The sequence below is a fragment of the Oryctolagus cuniculus genome, chromosome 2 (assembly GCF_964237555.1).
Source record: "Oryctolagus cuniculus chromosome 2, mOryCun1.1, whole genome shotgun sequence".
NCBI lineage: Eukaryota > Metazoa > Chordata > Mammalia > Lagomorpha > Leporidae > Oryctolagus > Oryctolagus cuniculus.
Genome location: NC_091433.1, coordinates 142616357 through 142638996, shown reverse-complemented (window position 1 = coordinate 142638996; position 22640 = coordinate 142616357). Strand labels below are relative to the sequence as shown.

Below are 22640 nucleotides of genomic sequence, written 5' to 3'. Positions count from 1 at the left end.
CTTAACAGAATCACAAATCCTCATAGGAACTCTTTGAGAGCCTTAAAGAGATGAAATCTCACCCCTTCCAGAGCACGACGACTTCACCTTGAATCTATGCCTGTCTGCGACTGGTACATCCAGTCCTGGGCTCAAAGTGTGCTACACAGACAAGCAGCTTCAGCATCAACTTGGACCTGAATAAGAAACTCTGACGGTGGATATCAGTAGTCAACCATCTGGATTTTAACAAGCTCTGCAGGTGACAATTAAGTCATAGAACTTGAGAACCACTATTCAATCACACTAATATTTGATCTCTAATTTACTTAACAGTAAAATCAGAGTTTTACTGACCCAGATTCCTGATACTAAAAGAGATCATTAGGTTTTTAAGAGCCACTAGACTCAACTCACTTACTTGCATGATCCAGATGGATCGACAGTAAAAAGGTTATGGATATCACTAGACACAGAGCATAGCTTTCTCAGTGTAATATGTGTTTTCTGTTTTTTATAAACTGTTTGCAACAGCACTGCTGGCAGATCCTCCTTGCTTCCCCTTCTTGCCATGTAGGCAAACATAGCAAAATTATGGGACAACACCAACTCCAACCTATTGGTTTACCTTGTGGCTGCAAAGCAGAAACAGTGCACAGGGCCACAGGATTGAGCAGCATTAAAGTCCTCCCATAGCACCTCAGAGGGAGGAGATGAGTTGAGAAACAGCGTTCCTTATAGGAATGAGCCTGGGATCCACAGAAATAAAGGGAGGAGGGGGAGGAGAAGTGAATCAAACTCAAAGGTTCAGCTGGGCAGATCCTGCCAGATGTGGGTAGAAAGGTTCCCCCATAGGGCCGATGTTGGGGCATACAGGTAAAGCCACTGCCTGCAAAGCTGGCATCTATTCATGCCCCAGCTGGTGCACTTCTGATTAGCTCCTTGCTGAATGGCCTAGGAAATGCAGCGGAAGATGCTCCAAATGTTTGGCCCAGTGCCACCCATGTGGGAGACCTGGATGGAGCTTCTGATTCCTACTGTTGGCCCTAGATCCAACTGTGGCAGCCATCTTGGGAGTGAACCAGCAGATGGAAGATCTCTCTCTCTCTCTCTCTCTCTGTGACTTTGACTTTCTAAATAAATAAATAAACCTTTAAAAAATTCCCCATAACAGTTATTGCCATCTAGCCAAAGACTAAAACTTCGCTGGCAGAAATATAAAATAATGGGCAGAAAAGGGGAGGTTAGTCTAGGAAATAAACTAGCCAACTCAAGTTTTGGTGATCTTTCTTCTCCATCAGAACTGTTAGGAAAGAAATCTACGCACACTAGAGGGAAAGAACACACTCTGAACTCATTTGTCCTTGTGATTTATCTGATCTTTCTCTACTTGTCATATGTGCCATCATACGCGGATGTGTGTTTGACATGTAGGAATCATGGCGCACCTTCACCACGTGATCTAAGGAGAATCTGCACCAACAGGTGAGGGAACAAAGACATCACTGGAAAGCTGAGCATGCTGTACTTTATTCTCACAGCTACAATGAGAATGGGGTAAATTTGGCTTTTGAGATGTTATTTAACTTAAATGATTAAAACAAAATTAAGAGTCAATGCCAGATTACAGAACCTTGGGCAATCAATTCACTTTGTATGTTTTGGGGTGAGAAACACAAAATTCTTTCTGGACATTTGGTGAACAGGAAGGTCCCAGGTGCAATGCACCTTGGAAGCTAGGAGAATTCTCCTTGACATCTCCAAAAGGAGACTGAGCCTGGTGTCTCCACTTTGTGATCACACTCAGATTGCATCAATATACTCATGGCAGAATAGAAAGTGCCACCATTTTCTGTCTCTGACACAGAACACATTTATTTGCCTACTCAACTGCCAAACTTATATTTCTCAGAAAAAGATAAAGGGTAACTCAGAGTTAGTAGTAGGGGGAAAAAAAGTCTGGTAGCATAAATAATGGCCAATACAGATCATTTTCAATAAAGAAGAAAAGAGGAATTGAACCCTCATGGACTACCCCATAAGATGTCCACCTCCTACTCCCCAGCATCTGTGATCTGCAAATAATACTACATTGACATATGACACATGGCCACTAATCAGATGACCTTAAGGTAGAACAAACACCCTGGATCACTCAGGTGGACTCAATGTAATCACAAAGGCCCTTAAAGATGGAAAAGGAAAATGCGAATAGAGAGGGAAGAACCAGACGAACGGCAGCACAGGAGGGACTTGGCCCCAGTACCGGGGCTTTGAAAACGGTGAGCAAGATCATGAGCCCAGGAGAGTTCCAGAGGCTGGAAAAGCAAGGAAACAGAGTCTCCACTAGAGCTTCCAAAAACACCTTAACCTTAGCCCAGGGCAACCCCAAGAGACTTCAGATGTGTAGAATCATAAGTCAATAAAGTTGATTGCATGAAGCCACTCAGTTTGTGATCATTTGGCAGAGTGGCAGGAGAAAACTAACACATTCCCACTCACAACACAATCTTCCTCTCCCCAAAGATAACAACTCTAACTTCCAACATAAAAGGTTGATTTCACTTTTTTAAAAAATCTTTGTTAAGTGAAATGACATCATATATATTCTGTGTTTAAATTCCTTTGCTCTTTATCTTTTGTGACTGCATAGGAAATACCTTTTTATTTACGCATGCTGCTGCTGATGGACAAATTTGAGGCTATTAAACATAGTAAATCAAGAAAACATTCTTTTTGTAGTAGTATCAAAAAGAATAAAACACTTAGGAATAAGCTTAACTAGGGAGACAAATACTTATACACTGAAAACTATAAAATCTCTTCAAAAGATTTTGAAGAGAAAAAGAAGTGGAAAAATATTCATGGTCATGGGTTGAAACAGCGTAAAATAAAAAGGTCAATATTACCTATCGTAATCATCGTAATCTACAATTAAATATAATCTCCATCAAAATCTTAGCAGCATTTTTAAAAAGAAATATAAAACCCATCGTAAAATTCATTTGGTATCAAAATACCCTGACTAGCCTAAACAATATTGTAAAAGAAGCATAAATTTGGAGGTAACATGCTCTGGTTTTAAAATTTATTAAGTTACAGTAATCAAAATGGTGTAGTACTGACACAAAGACAGACATATAGACCAATGGAATAGACAGAAGACTCAGAAATAATTTTTGCAGATATGGTCAAATCATTTTTGAAAAAGATACAAACCATTCATTGAAAAAAGGATAGTCTCTTCAGCAAGTGGTGTTGAGAACATTAGACACCCACATGCAAAAGAATGAAGTTGGACCCTTTCTTTACTCCATATATAAAATTTAATTCAAAATGGATCAAAGACCTAAATGTATGACCAAAAATATAAAACTGTTAGAAGAGAACGTGAACAAAAAGCCACATGATATTAGATTTGGCAACAATTCCACGACTATGATACCAAAATTATATACAATAAAAATGAAAATAGATAAATCAGAATACATCAAAAACTTCTGAGCCTGGAGTTGTAGCACAGTTAAGCCACTGCTTGTGATGCCAGTATCCCATATTTCAGTGTCAGTTTGCTCCACTTTGAATTCAGCTCCTTGCTAAACATGCCTGAGAAAGCAGCAGAGGATGGCCCAAATGCCTGGGCCCCTGCCAACTATGTGGGAGACTCAGATGAGTTCCAGGATGCTGGCTTCAGCCTGGTCCCTCCCCAGCCACTGCAGCAAAATCAGCAGATGAAAGATCCTCCCCCCCCCCCGTCCTCTCTCTCTCTCTCTCTCTCTCTCTCGTTTTCCCTCTCCCTCCCTCTTCCTCTTTCTTCCTCTCTCTTCTTCTCTTTCTCCCTCTCTTTGTGTTTCACTCTACCTTTCCAATAAATAAATATATAATTTAAAAAAAATTTTTAAATATTTTACTTAGTTGAGATGTAGAGTTATAGACAGAGAGGAAAGAGAGAGAGAGAGAGAGAGAGAGAATCTTCCATCTTCACTCCCCAAATGGCTGCAATGGCCAGAGCTGAACCCATCTGAAGCCAGGAGCCACGAGCTTCTTCTAGGTCTCCTACATGAGTGCAGGGACCCAAGCACTTGGGCCATCTTTCACCACTTTGCCAGGCCATTGGCAGGAAACTAGATTGGAAGTGGAGCAGCCAGGACTTGAACCAGCACCCTATATGGGACACTAGCACCACAGCCTGAGGCTCAGCCTACTATGCCACTGCACCAGCCCCCTTTTTTAAAACTTCAGTGCATCAAAGGATACAGTCAACAGAGTAAGAAAAATATTTGTAAATCATATGTCTAATATAGGGATAATATATATAATATAGAAACAATGCCTACAATTCAACAATAGCAATAAAAATAACCCAATTAAAACATGGGAAAGGACTTGAACATATGTTTCTTCAAAGATGATATGCAAATGACCAATAAACATAGGAAAAGATGCTCAACATGATTAATAACTAGAAAAATGAAAATCAAAACCACAATAAATCACCTTATACCCATTTAGGATGGCTACTATCAAAGATAAACACACACACACACATACACACACACACAGAGACATATAGACATACACACACTCCAATAGTGAGTGTTGGTGAAGATGTGGCAGAGTTGTAACACTTGTGCAGTTTCCAAAGCTGCTATGGCAGAACCCAAGCATCTCTGACTTGAAGCTCATGAATCTATTTTCCTAGATGACAGGGTTAAGTTCTGAAGTGATAGTGACTGCCTAAGTTGCAGCATAATGAGAATGTGAAAGTAAAAACCATCCTTCTCTCAGGAATCAGGAGCACTAAATCCAACTATCTAGCAGATCACAAGTGAACTTGGCTAATAAAATCAATTTAAATGAGGCAGAGAGCATCATACGTCTTCTTCCTTAGCCTACACACAGTCATCCTCACTGCACCTGCCCAAATAGTTTCAAGGGTACCTGATGGGTCCTTTCACCAACAGAACCAAATATACCCCCAAGAATCTTATTTTTCTTAGGAAACTAGATCTAAATATAGGATGAACCCCTCTTAGAGGTAAATCATAAAGAAACTTGTTCTTGTACAGTCAAGATCCTTTGAATGATCCAGTCTCTTTGCTTGAATAAGACTTTGTCCATTCTCAAACCTCCTTTTTAATGCAGTTCTTTGGCCTCTTAGTACATGTCAGACACTGTGATAGGGATATAATACAGATCAAAATCACAAATTCCCTGTTCTTGTGTTTACAGTTTCACTTTAGTTTCTCACCACCACATAAAGGGTGTGCTGGCGAATGTTTCAGAGTCAGCTCTCTGTGGAGAAAGAGAAGACTCTTATTTTTAGCTTTTGCCCATTTCTTTTGTATAAAAACTCCCACCACGACTGTTCTCAAGCTCTCAAGGTGATGTGACTGGACACCGAGTTGGCAAGAGATGTGCACAGTCACATCTTCTGAGACAGCCTACGCCACCTCCAGCTCACCACTGAAGATAACACAAGGTAGCTGTGAGACGCGTGCTGAAGCCAAGGAACCTGTGCTGCAAGAGACAGCACAAAGCAACCAGACTTGCCCTCCACGGTCACAGCAGGGTCTCTGAGGAGATCTGAAGTGTGAGTCAACATTCACCAGGCAAAGAGTAGGCAACGGAAGAGCACCCTGTGCAAACAATGTAGCCACGGAGCCTGGCTCACACACGTCTACCACAAGTGAGCCGCAACAGGAAAGCATCAGGTGAGGAGCTGGGGGTGGGTCTGCATCCTAACCTACTGCGCATGTCCCACTCCTCACTTTCCTACCACTGGCAGCGGCTAGAGAGTGCTTAAACCCAGGCGGCAAGATGCACTTGAAAGCCCTTGGGAGAGCATTCCTCCAAGTTGCTAGAGCGTGATCCTGCGGCCAGCAGCATTTGCATCCACTTGGTGGATGCCAGGGAACAAGACTCTGCATTTCCAGGCACCCGGCAGCCTTGCTCAGCTATTCTCAGTCACTGACACAGCTTTTCCCCCTAAAGTTTGAGATGTTTTTCCATATTAAACTTTTTAAAAATGAGGGGAAAAAATGGTACAAATTGAGAGAGGGAGGGAGAAGAGAACAGAAAATGATTGCACATTGAAATAAATGTGCTACTTGAGAAAATTATAAGTGCCTAAAAACAGGAGTTGATAATGAAAGTGCCTTCTCAAGCATAACTATAGCTTCACTACTCCAATGCTAAAATACAATAAAGCGTCCTCCTGAATCTATGGAGCAGATTTAATAAGATGGGTGGTGCATTACATAAATGCCAACTGATTATTAAAGATCTTTTCACTGTGGATTTACAACTATGTCATCAAATAACTGAACAGTATTCAGGTGTAATAAGACCCATATGAGAAACTTAATTTAAAGTAATGCAAAGAACTAAAAACACTATTACAAACAGACCATGAAAACTTGGAAAATAGATAAGTGGAGAGGCAAAAAACATCCCATCAAATTATTGTCAATAGTAGGGGCTGATTCCATGAGGGAGGACAAAATATCATTTACATCTGCGTCAACTAAATAGCTATTCAAACGCGCTACAGCATGACAGAATGGCACACTAGGTATGTCAATGTGCCCTCCCCTAGGAGCCCAACATGCCTCCCCCTTTTTTTCTCTCTGGAAAGAAAATTGGCTTTTTAATGTGAATTTTTCTGTAGTGGAGAAACCTTTGAGTTTCTTGGAAATTGGTTTTGCAAAGCAATGTGAGCTCCAAGAGCAAAGGGGTTCAGGGTCTGTACCCCTAAACCTAGGATGCAGGGGTAGAGAGGGATAAGAGGTGAGTGCCAAGGGGAGAGAAGGAAAAGACTCTGTGTAAGAGTCAGAAAAGTGAGTTCTTGGGCGGGGGGGCTTCTCTCTCTCTCACTGTGGGACCTGGAACCAGTTACTCCAAATGCTTAGGCCTTGGCAGTTTCCTCAAATACAAAACGAAAGGGTGAAGCCCCAAGATGTCTAAATGCCCAATGAGTACTGCAAGGCTTTGTCCAAGTCTTGGGCCCACTGCTGACATTCCTGGGAGCATAAGAAACCCTTTGCAGGGTCATCAGATGTCCTCAGGGTGGAGGGAGCCTTCCAGGGTCATAATCGCACAGTCTTGGTTTCTAGGGTCTTGGTTTCTATGGTTCTTTGCGGTTCTTGAAGCCCTCTCGCTGTATCCCGCTCACCTCCTAGTTTAGTCAGCAAGGAAAGAGTTACTGTTTCCACCGCACAGATGAAGCCGCTGAACTCAGGACTGGTGAGGCTGCCTGCCCATGGGGGTCCTGGCTGAAGGTAAGGCCCAGGGCTCTCCACAACTCAGTGCCAACCTGGTGGGCGGTGGCACAAGTGCCCTATATACACATGCAGGACAAGCTGGGCACAAGAGTGTCCCAAGATAAGAAGCCCAAGCAGTGTGGCTCGGGGGAAACAAATGAGTTCACAGCGTTAGAGCCTGGCTGTCACTTGCCTTTGGCCCAAAACAAGCAAAGAAGATGTTGTAGAAAGGAAGCAATAAATGCCCCCTCCCCCAAAATTGGAAATACTGACAAATGATTCCATTTTTAGTCCAGATTTCAGACACCCTGTCCTTAGTCACAAGAGACATGTAATTGGTCCCTGAGATTCTAGCTCTTACGCCTTTGTTACTTGACGCTTTAGGCTAGGACATGCCATATCCCTTGTAAATCCCAACTGCTTTAGGACCTGTGGGTGACCCCCCAAGCTGCCATCCAGGAGCACTTGCTTCCCCTCCCAAAAGGTTTCCGTGGGAGAAAGAAATTCCCTTTAAAATCTACAAAGCCCTTCTTCAGCACCTGTAGGAAAGCAGTCATTTCAGCCAGGAAGGAAAGGGGGAGTGGAAAGCTACCAGAAGAAAATCAGGAGAGAGGGAAAATGGCTATTTCCACCGCACTCCATCCTTACTGTATTTCAGTGGCCAGGCTCACGGCGGCTCTGAGCTATAGAGGGACATCCGTCAGCCCTGATCAATACGTGCGGTGTTAGTCATGGATGATAAATTTGAAAGGGATTATAACTGTAAACAGTGATCAATAGAGACTTGCTAGAGGAGACAGAGAGGAAAAAACAACCTTAAAATGTTACACGGTTAATAAAGTAACGGGGGGGAAGGGTCACTCTTAAAGAAAACTCGGAGAGCCCCACGGTGTGCCCCGACCCTTCTCTTCTGGGAGGCGGGACAGGAGGGGCAGAGGATGCGAAGGTGCCCCCCAGACTTTCTCACCAGACGACGGCGACTCCAAGGGTGCCTGATTAATTGGTGGCACATTTGCCGATCCCTCTGCTTGGAAGGCACAGTCCCCATTAGCATGTGGTTGGAGATTTGTTTCTGGATCTGAGCTGGCATCCCTCACAGCCCCCAGAGTGCAGCTTGCCCTTTCCCCACGCCGCCTCCCTGCCCGGCTGGTGTCCTCTCCCCTCTTCTGACTTCACCGCAGGCACATGACGGAGCTGTGCGTTCACGCGCGTGACATCCCTCTCTACAAACAAATACATCCTGAATCCAAGCAGGAGGGGGAAAAATGCAGGCGCCTCCGCTGCTCACCCGCAGATGAATGGAACTATCCGTCTTGTCACCGGGGGTCGGTGGGAGAGGTTACTCCAAGTCTATACCTCAGCCGCTCTGCTGACGTTTGCAGGCAACTTCCTTCAAAATAAAACCAAATAAAGAGTGAAAAACAGAAGGCTGCCACGTCCAGCACTTAGCCGGTCCCTCCAGAACCCATCCCAGCTTGTGTCTTCTCACCACCTTTGGAGCCACAGCTCCGGGCCTGACACATACATTTTTTTCCTGCTGACCTCTTAGTGTCCTTTCTGCCAGAGTGTGTAAACCATAAGCTGATATATGAAGGCAATTTTTAGTGGTGCCACTTGTATCTGAGTGATTGCACACACTTTACGTTTCTGGCCTGCCGCCCCTTCCACCTTTCGAAGATCTCTCTATTTTCTTTTAAGGGAACTGCAACAAAGGTGAAAGCAAGTTTAACTGCTTCAAGACTTTGATGGCCAGAAGCACCTGTTTGGGGGATTCGCAACTGACCAGGGCCCATCTTCAAAGGTGGGATTTCTTTGCTGCTCTAGGGATCAGCCGGGCAGGACTGCTGGGGGTGAGGAGGTGACATCAAAGCCCCTGCCCTTGCCAAAGACTTAAAGGATACTGAGTCACTGTCTCCATAAATTCTAAGAGCCAGTCCCCAGGGGTATTCCATGGTGGGAGTGGAGGGGGTAGGCAGGTGGGTGTGGAGGAATGACTAGGTGTGTTGAGCCAGAGAAGGCAGCCCTACTGGAGACTCACAGAGTCCCCACACTCTATCACCCTGTCCTCTGAGCCCCTCAAAAGCCACAGCGGCTGCTTTTCACAGCTACGGGTTCAACTGCTAACCTGGATATGTTTGTCCCCTGGAAGGGGCACTAAAAACAGCCAGAGCGTGCGGCAGCATTTACTCTCTCTTCCAAACTAGAATGGAGGCTGGAGCAAAGCACAGCATCTCCCACCCACCAGCGCCACCACGATTGTCTCACAGTAGCTTTCAGGGTAGCAGGGAGAGGATGGTGCTGCCAAGCGATGAGAACCACAAGCTCAAGGAGGAAGTGAGGAGAGGAACTGGACTGTGCTCAGTGGAGCTCAGTCTCCACGAGCGCACAGCAGGGACGTGTGAAGTCTGCCACGGGAAGGTGGCCCCTGAAGGACAAGCTGTAAGACCAGTCTCACCTCCTATAGCAAACTGCCCTTCCATTCCCAACCTTGGAAGTTCAGGATTCAAATACATCAGGTGACCCAGGAAGTCCCACCCACTGGAGCACGGTTCAAGAAGACTCAATGAGAATTCCCTTGACTGGCAGCAAGAGTGACCCATGGTCACCTCCACATAGTAGGCGCCATTGCCCCAAGAGACTAGGACCAGCCAGGCAGCCAGTGAAGGCGTCACTGAGAGACTTCGCTGGGCTTCTCCCATCAAGACCATATCCTTGCCAGTGTTTCTGAATTATTTGGGAAGAACTCACAAGTAATGTATAACTAACACTAAAGCTCTAAGTTTTTTTTAAAGGAATTTTAACATGTTTAAATAAATTCTCATTCAACTTTTCCACTCAGTGTATTTAAGTGCAAGTAAGAAAGATAGCAAGGAGACACCATGAGTGGGAGATACCACCTCTGAAGAACATCTCCCACGTGCCGCTGGCTGCAGGACAGGGCTGCTGATGTGCACGGGGCCCCGTGACAAGTGTAAATTACTGTGATACTGCAGCTCCCCGCAGGATCCTCAGGGAGATGCTCAGAATTTGGACATGTGTTCAGGAGTGCTTTGAGGATGTAAAAATCATTCATGCTAAGCGTGCAACTGAGAACGAGATAAGTTACGGACTGGCCACTGAGCAGAGCAGTGAGGAAAAAATGGAGGGCCACACAAATAATCAGCAGGCAAATGTCTCATGGCAGACCTTGGGGAGGGAAGAGCTAGCTCAAAGTCAACCTATCCAGGCTGCTCTCGCCTGCATCCCCAAAGCAGAGAGCTGGAAAGACCACAGCCAGCCACGGAGAGGAACCATGGCCGCCTCCTACTTCCAGGCCAAATCCTCTTGACTGAAGATTCCAGTCCAGGGGGCTAATGGGGACTTGGCCAGTGGCATCTGACTCTGCCAACCACCAAGAACTCCAGGGCCATGGAGGTGCTGCTGAGAGCTCCAGCTTGGGCAACTTCCCTTTCAAACCAGTGGTGATGAGCTTTGAGAGGTACTCTGGTGGGGACCCAGGGGATGGCACTGGTGACAGCCCAGGCTTGGGTTTTGGGCATAACTGCAGTGTGAGAACAAGGACTAGCCCTGCCTTAGGCCTCAGCGTTCTGGGGAGCAAGAATCCTTCTGTTTCAGCTACAGAGCTTGGACACCTAGACATATGTGCTAAAGAAACAGGAGCCCGGTGCTACCCTCAGTCCAGAGCTATCCATTACCCTTCCGTACCACAGGTCACTTATTAGGTGACCTGCGTTATCTTTGCCTTTCTCGAACATAGTGAGTGGGACTCGAGATTTGGTTGGGAATAACCAAATTAAGGCTCAAAATCATTTTGGACTATCAGGGATGCTCTGCTGTCCATATAGTGGCCAAAAGCAAAGGTCACAACTGAGAAAGAAGCAGTGATGGCATTTTAGAAGATGGACTAGTGGACAAAGTGTGTGAAAATTAGGTGAGGATGCAGACAGTGACATGCATCTGCCGTTCCCACCCTCCTGTCTCCAGCAAAGGGGTGGTTCACACTCACTCTTGACTGTGTGGTAAATGTGAAGAGTTTTCCCTAACCCAGTTCTTTACAGGCAGCTGGGATAAGGATAGAAGAACTGCTCATAGAAGGGCTGTCCCCTGAGAAACACAGAGAGGAGACCTTGTCCCCAGTGGCACAGGGGAAGGTGCCCATCCCACTGCTACCTGAGGTAGGGATGACAGTGAGGATCCTGGAGGTTTGTTCTGGGCGCTTGCTCAGGTCACATGAAAGAAGCTGATGTCAAAAAAGCTTTTTGTCCCTGAAGCAAAATCTCTAAAGGAACCACCCAGCAAAGCCCTTTTACTCCACTCTGCAGTCATTCATTCATGGCAATGACATGGATGGTAGTTGGGGTGTTGAAGGTCTCCCACAGGCCCATGTGTTAAAGGCTTGGTCCCCAGGGCAATGGTACTGGGGGATGGTGATGTAATGAACCTTTAGGAGGCAGGGCTTAGCGGGAGGTCCTGAGGTCATTGGAGGCATGCCCTTGCAAGAGTGTTGTTATAGAAGCCTGAGTTTGAGCCCAACTTTCTCTCTCTCTGCTTCCTGGATCACCATGTGGTCCTTCCTCTACACTCTCTGACATCCCATCTGCTGCCCTCAGCAGAGGCCAAACTAATAGGATCATGAAATCCTGGACTTGTATCCGAAACTGTGAGATAAATATACTGGTTTTCTTTGCTAGTTGTCTCTGGCATTTTGTTATACTAATACAAAGGCTGATTAATATATTTATCATTCATTCATGAATTATATATTCAGTCCCTGCTGTACAAAGGGCACCATGCTAAAGGATACACATGGAAGGGTAAAAATAAACATGGTCTGCACCCCATGGAGTTGACAGGCTCACCAGGAAGCTAGATAGTGAGCACATAAAGAAATGTGAAATTACTACTGTGTATCGCATGCGAGGAGCCACAGTGCCAAAAGAGCTTACAGTAAGGGAACATAATTGAGTTAGCAGGACAAGAAGATTTCCTGAAGAGAGAATGGAGAGTTGAGGTTGAGAAGATGTAACCTAGTGAGAAGGAGTCGGGGAAGAATTCTAGAGAGTTAGACCAGCGCATCTATTGTCCCCATCAGAGATACGCATAGCTAGGGTGTTGGTGCAGCTGGAGGGCAGAAAGCAAGAGGAGAAGTGAGGCTGGGCTTGAGAGATGGGCTAGTTCCTGATCATGCAGTAACAAGAAGGCTGAAGCTTGGGATCTCCACCTTAAAGGTGATGGGAAGCCACTGCAGGGTTTTCAGCTGGTAAAGGAAGTAGCAGACTCAGAGTGGCAACTCAAAAACATCATCCTGGATGTGAGTGAAGCATGAATTCAAGTAAGACAAGAGGCTGTTGTCAGCTCCAGTAAAATTATGGTGTTGTGGACAAGAGTATTCAGATAAAGATGGTGCTAAGTAGACTGATCCAAGTTATTTGAGTGGGAAGTCAACAGATCTGGGTGATGGACTGATTGAGAAAGAAGAAGGAGATGGAGGTAACAGGGATGACTTGTTATCGTTCTTAGCCTTTTGGATAAGATCATGGGGAGGATAGCCTGCAGCTTTCTGGCCACTGTGTGTAAATCATGCTCCTGGAAAACAGAATACGAAACTCCTCTGCCACAGATACATGAGTTCCTTTGGGATAAGAGAAACACTGTTGCTGGAGAAGCAAGGGAAAGAAGTAGAACATCCTGGGGATCTGTAAGGTACACCTTCTCAATGATGGTCAGAACACCCATGCACAGCATGTTCTTCCTCCGTGTGTGTCGCTGGTGCACAAAGCAGGTTCCCCAAGTTGAGGGGGAAGGAGAACCAGAGTCCGCTTCCACCAGGACTATCTTTGTTAAGTTCCCTGGCCTTTCTGTTCTTAGCTGGAGGATGTTAAACCAGATCCATGATTTCTTGGAGAAGCTTCTTGGCCACTGGGGTTTTGTACCCCAAGAAACACAAACACCTACCTCATCCTCCTGTGCATCTCCAAGTGATCAAATCCCATTTCTCTTTTTCATACGCTTGTCTGTTTGATTGGCTCTTATAGAAGGAGTGGATTTCCTTTGGAGGAGAGAGAGGTTTCCCAACAGCAACAACAAAAGAGTCGAAATATACCTGCTTCAAGACAGGCTTTGGATCTGAATTCTATTTTCGTGTTATAAATAGACAAGATGGTGAAATTCTAGAAGCAGAATCTCCCTGATGCTGGCCCCCACCATAAGCAGTGAAAACAAACACCTTCAAGTTCAAGACCAATGTCATGCATCATTCTCCCTAGAGATAGGAGTGGAGATGAAAACTCCCTTCCAGCTCTTCTTTCCATGACACTTATTTGCCACCAATTTTTACTCTTCTGGTTTCCCTCATGCCTTTAACAAGGCCCAAAGTGAGGCAAAAAAGGAAACTGCTGAGATGAACTAGAGATTTCTCTCTCCTTCCCTGCCCCCATGGGCTGCCTCTCCTGCCTCTCTTGTGTTTGGAAGAAAGGTTTCATTGCTTGAGCAACCAGGAGCTCAGAGTACCTCTTGATTGATGCTGTCAGTTAAATGAAGAGCTCTTGTGGCAGGAATTGTCTTTTCTTCATTAAGTTTGAAAACATGCCCACGGCTAGTCTGTGATCAGCTCATCAGTAAATGGAAATTTACTGATAGACGAAAATTCATGCCAGGGTTCAGTTTCCTGCCCCAAATAAGAAGTCCGAAAATTCCCCTATTGTCATTCCCTGCAGCCTAAGACCTGAGAGGAGAGGGAGGAAGGGAGATTATGGGTTGGTCATCAATGTCCGCACAGCCTCTAATCTGAAGGCTAGAAACATGTTTTCTACAACACAGAGGTCTACCATCTCTGACTCGTTCAGGGACCTCCCTGGAGAACTGGCCCCGGAGGAGGGAATGCTGGCCAAGTCCTGTTCACAGGGCCAGTGACTCAGCCATGCGGGATCTCCTAACACAGCCAACAGGGGCTTCAGGAGGGCTCAAGAATGGTAACAAATTCATTTACCAAGATTCTCAAACGTGTGTGTAGACAGGCCACAGGACTAGAAGCAGGCAACAGGTGATAGCTCAAAAACTTGGGTCCCTGCTACCTATGTGGGAGATATAGATTGGATTTCTAGCTTCTGGCTTTGGCTTAGCCCAGCCCCAGATATTGTAGGCATTTAGAAAGTGAATCAGTATATGGGAGATACCTATCTATCTCTCTCAAAGAAATTAAAAAATAGATTAAAAGATGTCTCTGTACTACCACTGGTGAATAGAGTTGGGCTAAAAATAAGACTGATGTGTTTGACAAAAGAAGAAAGGAGAAAAGTGGAGCCTGGCATAGATTTTTTTTAAAGATGCATTTATTTGTTTGAGAGGCAGAGAGGAGAGAGGAGAGAGGAGAGAGAGAGAGAGAGAGAGAGAGAGAGAGAGAGAGAGAGAGAAGAGAGAGAGGGAGAGTTGTCCATCTGCTTGTTCACTCCCCAAATGGCCGCAATGGCCAGAGCTGGATAGATTCAAAGCCAGGAGCCAGGAGCTTCTTCCAGGTCTCCCACATGGATACAGGGATCCAAGGACTTGGGCCATCTTCCACTGCTTTCCCAGGCCATAGCAGAGAGCTGGATTGGAAGTGGAGCAGCTGGGGCTTGAACCTAGGCCCATGTGGTAAGCTGGTACTACAGGTGGTGGCTTTACCTGCTGTGCCACAGCACAGGCTCCCTGACATAGATTTTTAAGCATCTGTAGAATTCCTCCCATATATTCCTTTGTTTTGGTCCACCATTTGTTTTAAACTACTCAGCTGGCATGGTGGCTTAGTGGGTTAAACTACCACCTGCAACACCAACATCTCATATGGGTTCTGGTTTGGGTCCTGGATGCTCCACTTTCGATCCAGCTCCCTGCTGGTATGCCTGAGAGGGCAGCAGAGGACCCCTGTGGGAGATCCAGAGGAAGCTACCAGCTTTGGCCTGGCCCAGCCCCAGACATTGTGGCCATCTGAGGATTGAACCAGAGGATGGTTCTCTGTCATAAACCACTCTCTGATGATCACCTCTGTGCTCTCATTCCCATGGTTATTTGCTCATCTCCGAGGCCAAGATGCAATTGCCATGAGCCCCTGGTATCCATTTGCTAACACAGGTGTCTCAAGCCCACCATGACAGGAGTTTAAGAGCCAACATACAATTCCTTTATTTTATCATGAACATGGATACACAGATTTTTTTTTTTTAGCTTGGAGTTACCAAGGCATACATTTGACCAAATAGGCTTAGCAATCCAGTCAACAATAACAAAAAATTCCTTTGACTACGACCTTGTCTAAATATGATCAGAGTTGGTGAACTCAAAAGGCTTCCATAGCCTTGGCAACTCATGACAAGAGCCTAGGGTGATTACTGAGGCCATAAACAAGAGTGTCAATTTGTTAAGTCAACAACAGGAGTCACTCTGCACTTACTCCTCATGTAGGATCTCTGTCTTTAATGTGTTGTACATTGTGATTTAATGCTATAACTAGAACTCAAGCAGTATTTTTCACTTTGTGTTTCTATGTGGGTGCAAACTGTTGAAATCTTTACTTAATATATGCTAAACTGATCTTCTGTATATAAAGAGAATTGAAAATGAATCTTGATGTGAATGGAAGGGGGGAGGGAAAGGGAAAGGGGAGGGTTGCGGGTGGGATGGAAGTTATGGGGGGGGAGCCATTGTAACCCATAAGCTGTACTTTGGAAATTTATATTCATTAAATAAAAGTAAAAAAATAACAAAAAATTCATAAGCTGATTGGATGAATAATTATAGAAGTCCTATTGGTTGCCGTACATTTTTATAGGTTCAAACAAAAATTATACATAATCACCCCTGTCTTTCTCTTCTTGCCTTTTTCTCTTTCAAATAAAATAAATACCATATTTTAGAAGAGAAGAGAGAAGGAAGGAAAATAACTTCTCAGAAAATCCAATCAGGAAGTCCCTTAATCTGCCTTAAGAAATAAAATTAAAAGAGTCCTACTTTCTATCATCAGAATCAAAGGAGACAAAAAATAAAAACAGTTTGAAAAAAGAGCAAGCATCAAAATTGCCATCAAGCCAACAGGCATCAGCTTAAGAGCTCTAACCTGCAGGTTTTCAACAATTAACTTTTAAAGTGATTGTTCACCAATCCACCTTCATTTCCTTACATGGGGCAATGTCAATATTGGCAGGCATTACTTAAAATCCCAGCTGTGCAGAGATAAAGCCATCAACACTGGGCGCCTGGGCCACAGGGTGAGGACAGGGGAGGCAGCTTTTGTCACATTGTTTGGCTCATGATTTTCATTTTCTTGTGCTGTTTTCATCTCATTGCCAAGCTTTGCTCTTTTTCTTGCCAAGTAGCATTACTTTCCACTGAACTGGAGAAATTCCCTCTGAAGCCACGTGCAGAAGTACCCACAGCAGCTCAACAGGCATCAGTGACCAGCCACACTGTAGCCCTGAACACCCCACCACTGTCCTCCCTGTGTCCTCCTGTCTAGGAATTTTAGATTTCTACTGATTCCATTCAGACAAAATTCTATGATAGAGTTTTGTAAACATTGTTTCCATCATTCTATGCAAGTTTTGAGCCCATCTTTGTTCATATACTCTTTTACTACATCTGCACGTAGATAGAAGAGAAATAATGACAAAAGCCTTAACAGGCACCATGGAGAGCATCCTTCTAAGATCAGAAGTCAGGACAAGTCCACCTTGTGAGATAAAGCTTGACATGCACCTGAAAAGATAAGTAGAACTTAGCAGGTGAAAAACTCGTAGAGCAAGAGAAGGACAACTTCCAGACAAAAGAAGAATCGTGTTTAAAGACCAGGGGGCAGAGAAGCAGAACACGATGCATTTGAGGAATAATCATAGTAATAAATAATGCCAATAGAACACTCACTGTATACCAGACACTGTGGCTAGCTTCACAGATAATATTTCATTTAATGTTCATAACAACTCCAGGAAGTATGTATTATTATTATCACTTAGATATGGCTCTAGGGAAGCTAATTTCCTAAGATCAAGCAACAATTTAGAAGGATTTGAACTGTAGTTCTGCTTTCAGAATCCATCTACTGCTACTGTGGCAGACAGTGGGAAAGATAACAGGTGCACAGGAGCCTTGCATGCATACTAAGGAGTTTGGCCATTACTCAACAGCCATCATGGATGTTGGCTGAAATTAAGCTCCCCTCAGCACCGCAAAAAAAATTAGAGAAAAGGCACCAATTTTTTTTATTATACAGGATGTAGCAGACTTCTCTTCTAGCCAAGATTGAATCAAAGGAATTGAATTTACTCTCCTGCCTGAAACAACTAAACAACAGAAAACATCTGAGATAAACATGTTTTCAAAACATTGGTCATCTCAAGTTAGGGATCCCTGAGAGATGGGAAACAAATGAGCTAATCCTTAGGATTGCTCCAATTTTCTGCCTACAGAGAGTACGTGGTGCAAAGAGGGGCACCCACATAGAGCCCAGTGGTCTCCCTGAATTGAGTAAGTGGAACTGATTGCACTGGAGACAGCTGGAGTTTTCAAGGCAAGGTATTGGAGAGGGGGCAGGTACACACAGAGAGACTCTCCAGAGGGCTAAGGAAGACAGTCCTTGAGTTGCAAATGATCAAGAATGGGAGGGAACTAACCAAGCCTAAAGATGGAGTTGGAAAGGACCATTCAAAAGAATTACAAGGAAAAGGAAATAGACCTCTTCCAGAAGTATGAAAACCTCATAATTGTAAATGAAAGGTTTTGCCTCAGTAGTGGGGAAAATTAACCCTAAACTAAACTGCTCTGATTCTGCCTAATAAAGCATAGAAACAAACCTGTATAGTTTTCAGAATATTTCCAAGTAATTTAACAATGTCCCAGAACAATGTTCAAGAATATTTATAAGAGCGTTAAAATATGTAATATCCAACCAGGTAAAAATCATAATACCTACTATCCAATTGAAAATGGTCCAGCAGGCAAAGAAGTAGAAAAATATGATCATAATAAGAAAACTCAATAAACTGAAATTTATCTAGAATTGATACAGATGATAGAATTAGTAGACAAGAACGTTAAAAGTGCTATTAAAATGTTATTCCATGTATTCAAGGTAAAAAGGTACTTGAGCATGTTAATGGAGTAATGAGAAATATTTTTTAAAGACCCAAATTAAACTTCTGAAGATTGAAAAACTACAATGTCAGAACAGGTGTTGAGCCCAGTGGAAAATACCTGCATCCTTTGGGGCAAATATTGTGGTATAACAGGATAAGACACAGCTCGAGACACATGCCTAGCATATCAGAGTTCTGGCTTAAGGCCTGGCTACTCCACTTCTTATTGAGCTTCCAGTTAATGAATCCTGGGAAGTAGCATATGATGGCTCAAATGCTTGGGCCACTGCCACCCATGTGGGAAATCCAGATGGACTTCCAGGCTCCTGACTTCAGCCAGGTCCAGCCACTGCTTTTGAGAACATTTGAGGAGTGAATGAGCAGATGGAAGACCACATTGTCTCTTCTTCACTTGCTCTCACTCTCTCACTCTGCCTTTTATATAGATGAAAATAAATAATTTTTAAATCATTTTTAAAAATGTCTTTATCCCACAGTGGAATGCTCAGGTTCAACTCCCAGCTCCAGCTGCCCTCCACGACAGACCCTGGGAGGCAGCAATGACAGCTCAACAAATTGGATACCTGCCAAGGAGACCTCAGTTGAGTTTCCAGCTCCTGGTTTCGGCCCCAACCCATTCCTAACTGTTGCAGGTATTCGGGGAGTGAGCCAAGAGGGGAGTTTACAAGCTCTCTCTTATAAAAATTTTTAAAACCTGAAATGTCTGAGATGAAACATATACTGGATCACATTAGGAGCAGAATAAAATGTTAGTAAATTTGGAACACAGGAATAGAAACTGCAAAATAGGAAAAAATGAACAGAGAATCTATGAGGTATGAGATAACTATAAAAACCCTAATATTGATATTGTTAGGTCTCTGAAAGAACGACAAAGATAATATTTGAAGAAACACTGGCTGAATTTTTTTCCAAATTTGGTGAAAATTATAAACTACAGATTCAAGAAGTTCAACAAACTCTAACACAAGAAACCCAATGAAGACTCACTAAGGCACATCATACTCAAATTTCTTAAAACCCAATGATAAAAAGAAAATATTTAAGGAAGCCAGAGGGAAAATAGATTACATATAAGACTGCAAAAATAATAATGGAGGCAATTTTTTCTTTGGAAGTCGTATAAGCTAGAACACAACAGAAAGGCACCACAATAGCACTGAATGGAGGGACATTGTCAACATGGGATTCTTTACCCTGTGAAAAAACTGCTTCCAAAAATAAAGGCAAAACTAAAAACTTTTCCCAAACATATGAAAGCCTAAATAATGCATGATCAATATGTCTGCATTACAAGAAATACTAAAGGAAATACTTCAAGCAAAAGGAAAATGATCATAGATGTAAATCTACAGTCCACAAAGAAATGAGGAACACTGGAAAGGACTACTAAATGAGAGAACACAGATTCACCCTATTGTTTAAATTACTGCAGAGACAACGGACTATTTAAAACAAAATACTTTAAACTTGTTTTGAGTTTTACACTATACATAAAAGTGATGTAGCACAAAGGCCGGGAGAGGAGAAAAGCAAGTCCACTATGTGAAGTGCATGGACTACACATACAGCAGTATAACATCACTTGATGACAGACGTGATAAGTTACTATCTGTACCATAATCTGGGCAGAGCTTCATGTTCACAAGAGAGCAAACATGGAGAAAGCCCATTTGGAGCAGAAAACCACACGATGTAGCCCAGGTTCATGGTGAGGTGAATGCAGTGTACAATATAGTACAGATGTTTTCCCCACACCCTTCCTTTGTCCACCTGACTCCCAAGAGGAGCAGTTTACTGGATTTCGTAGTGGTAGGCTACACACAAAATGGAACCCGTGGGATGGCACCCTTTTAGCATTAGGCCATCATTCCTCTAGTTTGTCTTTTCTCTCTGATCAAAATAACATAATTTGTAATTTCATTGTATAAATTACACTTACATTGTACAATTTAAAGCTGATTACATGCTCCTGAAAGTTCTATTGTATTTCTTATAATTTCAAGTTTCCTCCCTTTGGGAAAGTGTGGGACAGGAAGACTTGGCATATCTTAAGGAAGTGAAATGACTAGAAGGCATTTTGGGGACATCTTTGTTATTTGACTGATTTCAACAGACCAGATCATACAATGAGTGACAGAAAATCTTGATTTCAGCCTCATTCTGATGCTGTTGTGTTTTTTTTTTTTTTTTTAATGCCAAACCACTAACAGCAATACACACCATGTTGATTTTAATAGATCTGGACAGAGCTGGAGGCTGTGTTCTCCCAACAAGGTGACAGTGTGTGGGTTGGATGTTTTATTCAGATTCAGTCACTGGCCTCTGCCTGGACAGGTGAGATATTCTTTTGAAACAATGACCTTCTCTTGGAGCCGCTACCAGTCTATATAGCAGCAGTGACTTAAGGAGGGGCCTATACCACTCAGAAGACTTCTGTGCACTTTCTCATGGCCTGGAGATGCCCAGAACAATGGTTATTTACTACAGACAGGGTATTTTTTTCCTTTTTTCTTGTGCTTTAATTTTAATTCTAATTAGTTTTTAATGTGGTTTGTAGATACAATTCTGATATTCCCTTCCTCCCTCCCTCCCCCACTCTCCCTACTATATTCTTTCCTTCTCCCTTTTTTTTTTTTTTTAAGTTTTTGAGGTAGCATATTTTAAATTTACATTACAGTAAAAAGAGTTAACACTTCATCAAATAAGAAGTTTAACAAGTAAAAAGCAAAAAGACCCTAGTTTAGTGGGAATGTACACAATGGCTATAAACAATAACTGAATGAAAAAATGACCATTTCACCAATATATAGTAAATTTTAAAGTAATCAAAGATCATTCAAACTATAGTAGTATAACATTCTTAATAACCATTGGTTTGACAAAGGTATAAAACAAAGCTTCACTAAACTATATTTGCAGCAATACCGATACACTTCACATAGGCATTTCTTTCTTTTTTGTTGCTTCTGTTTTATTTGTCTTTCTGTGTATGACTTATTTCACACAATATGATTTTCAACATTCTGTGATATCCTCTGGTTGTGTCCATTTTGCTGCAAATGGTAGAATTTCATTCTTTTTTTTATAGCCAAATGATACTCTATTGAGTAGATATACCATGCATGCTTTCTTCATCCATTCATCTGATGATGGACACCTTGGTCAATGACAAATGTTGGTTATTGTGAACAATACTGCTATAAACATGGTGGTGCAGGTGTCTTTCATACATTGTGTTCAAGTCTTTTGGATATATAGCCAGTAGCAGAATTGCTGGGTCATATGGCAAGTCTATTCTAGTTTTTTTTTTTAAGAAATCTCCACAGTGGTTGCACTAATTTACATTGCCAGCACCATTTGTTGAAGAGATTATCCTTACTCCACTGTATGGTTTGAGCACTTTGGTCCAAAATCAGTTGGCTGTATGTATGTGGATTAATTTCTGGGCTCTCTATTCTGCTCCATCAATCTACATATTAGTTTTTATGCTAGTATCATGCTGTTTTAATTACTATATCTTTGCAGTATGCTTTGAAGTCAGCTATTGTGACTGCTTGATTTTTCTTGCACAGGATTGCTTTGGCTATTCTGAGTCTTCGTGATTCCATATGAATTCTAGAATTCTTTTTCTGATTCTGTAGAGACAGACAGAATTGGCTAGAGCACTGTGTGAGGTAACAAGCTATCAGGTGTAGAATCCAGTGTTCTACAAAGGTCAGTTACGCTGTTAGTTTACATTATTGTCTAGGTATTCTATATCTTTGCTGATTTTTTTCTCTGTTTGCTCTACTATTGAGAGTTTGTGCTGAAATCTCTCATTACAATTGTGCATTTGTTCCTCTTTGCACTTATATCAGTTTTTGTTTCATGAGTTTAGAAGTTCTGTTATGCAGTGAATAAGTGTTTAAGGCTGTTTTATCCTATGCTGAACAGACTCCTTTATCATTATAAAATAGCCTTCTTTATCCCTCGGGATGTTATTTGCTCTAAAAATTGCTTTTTGATATTAATATATCTATCTCAGATTTCCTTTGGTTGGTGTTAGTATTGTAATCATTGTATCTTCATTTACTTGTAACTTATTTGTGGCTTAATATTTAATGTAATCATTAATATAATTGGTTTTAAATCTACCATCTTGTTTTATATTTGAATTGTCTGTGTTTGTTTCCTTTTGCCTCTTTTTTCTATATTTTTTGTACTAATAAATATTTATTCAATTCTATTCTATCTCTGTTGTTGATTATTAGCTACATTTCTTTATTTTGTT

General features: G+C 42.8%; 1 long non-coding RNA gene across 1 annotated transcript in view; it reads right to left on the bottom strand.

The window, feature by feature from the left end:
• The window catches only part of LOC127488598 (uncharacterized), a 114917-nt gene extending 100435 nt beyond the window's left edge, over nucleotides 1–14482 (bottom strand). The window contains exons 1-2 of the long non-coding RNA XR_011386915.1: nucleotides 13197–14482; nucleotides 8530–8631 (exon numbers count right to left, since the gene is read on the bottom strand). This is a non-coding gene — a long non-coding RNA (uncharacterized lncRNA). The remainder of the gene's footprint in view (nucleotides 1–8529; nucleotides 8632–13196) is intronic.
• Nucleotides 14483–22640: the final 8158 nt, after the last annotated feature.